The sequence below is a fragment of the Oryzias melastigma genome, unplaced genomic scaffold (assembly GCF_002922805.2).
Source record: "Oryzias melastigma strain HK-1 unplaced genomic scaffold, ASM292280v2 sc00651, whole genome shotgun sequence".
In the NCBI taxonomy this organism is placed as follows: Eukaryota; Metazoa; Chordata; class Actinopteri; order Beloniformes; family Adrianichthyidae; genus Oryzias; species Oryzias melastigma.
This window is the reverse complement of record NW_023417239.1, coordinates 16412-18166: the sequence shown is the minus strand read 5'-3', so window position 1 is coordinate 18166 and position 1755 is coordinate 16412.

Below are 1755 nucleotides of genomic sequence, written 5' to 3'. Positions count from 1 at the left end.
TTGCAGAGTTTTGTGTTGTTCACTTCAAATGTAAATGGTAAATGGCGTATACTTGTATAGCGCTTTCTACCATCCTTCGAGGGCCCAAAGCGCTTCACAGTCACAGACCCATTCACCCATTCACACACACATTCACACACTCGTGGTGGCTCCGCTGCCGAACACTGGCGCCAACCTCCCACCAGAGGCAATTCGGGGTTCAATGTCTTGCCCAAGGACACTTCGACACATGGGCGGGCAAGGCGGAGTTGAACCTGCTCACTTCTGATCAGGAGTTGACCGCACTACCACTGCACCACGGCCGTGTTTAAAAGGAAAAAAGCTTAAAATGTATAGAGTTCAAAACTGAATAGTTAATAGTTCTTTTATCATTTATTTTTTACATTTTATCTGGAAGGGATAAATAACAGCATATACACAATTTACACTTTATATGAATAAAAACATGTTTACATTATGGATTTTGTGCATAATCTTATCTAGTAGTTTATGATGAATCAAACAAAGCAAACAACAACCTAAAAAGTCCTTTGGTAGCAGAAAGAGTCGCTGTTTTCATAGAGTTAATGCAACAGAACGGATTCTCTGAGAAGAGACAGAATTCCAATCACTATTGTGGAGGGAAACAAGGAAAGACCGTCGTTTTTACTTTGAAAGATTTGGAAGGATTCTTGAAAAAAAAAGCATAAAACTGATTATTTAGAAGTTTTTTTTTGTTAATCATTCTTCAATGATAATAAATGTAGACTATTTTGAAGAGATATATGTTTAACTTGAGCAAATTGACTAATGATAACGATGATATTTGCAGCAGAAAGTTGTGTGTGGGTGTGGGGGTTGTGGTGGGGGGGGGGTGAATTGAGATTGAGAAACACTGGGTTAAAGTGACAGCACCTCTGCACTGCAATGACGCGTCCCGCTTATTAAAAAAAGGTACACTAGATTGTAGAGGGACTGTACATCAATACAGACTCAAATTTGTTAACTTTTTGGATGCTAGTGTGCCGCAGGATTTTTTCATGGAAAAGGTGTACCTTGGCTCAAAAAAGGTTGAAAAACACTGGTTTAGACCAGTACATCCTTGACCGAGGAAAACCAAAAATGCTTGTGTTCTCCAGTATCAATAAACTGCTCCAGTGAAGACCCATCTAGTTTGAGGACATGGTCTGGATTTTGCTGTGTAGGAGCTAAAAGGTCTAGAAACTAACTTACTCGTTCTAGCACTTAGAGCTACTGCGATGTTTGACGCTAGATAGACTTGGCTTGACGCGCTAATCGGGCCGTTGTTTTCCTGTACGACCCAAAAAAAATAAGTCTGTCACTCCAATATCCTTTGCAATAAATCTGCCATTTATTCTTTACAATAACTGATATGGATTATACTTATTTTGATTGATTTCCTGCTACAGCGGTCGAAAACTTTTTTTCCTTCTGGCTGACGCACACCTGTCTGACATCAGCCAATCACACTCCATTTATGACAGACCACATAATGACAGCAACATAACAGATGACAACAGCGACACCCACAGGACGTAATTCACAATAGGGCTTCTACATGCTGTGTGCTTTGTTCAGAAATATTGTCCAAAAGGTATTCATCAAAAAACTTTCTGAAGTCTTTGATGGGAAACCTTACTGAGTCCACTTCAGGAAAAGCCATTCAAGTCATGAGTTATAGCTGTTAAAATCAGAGTTGAGTTTAAAGTCGTAAAATGAATAACTTATGTCTATGTCCTGCGACTCAAATCTACA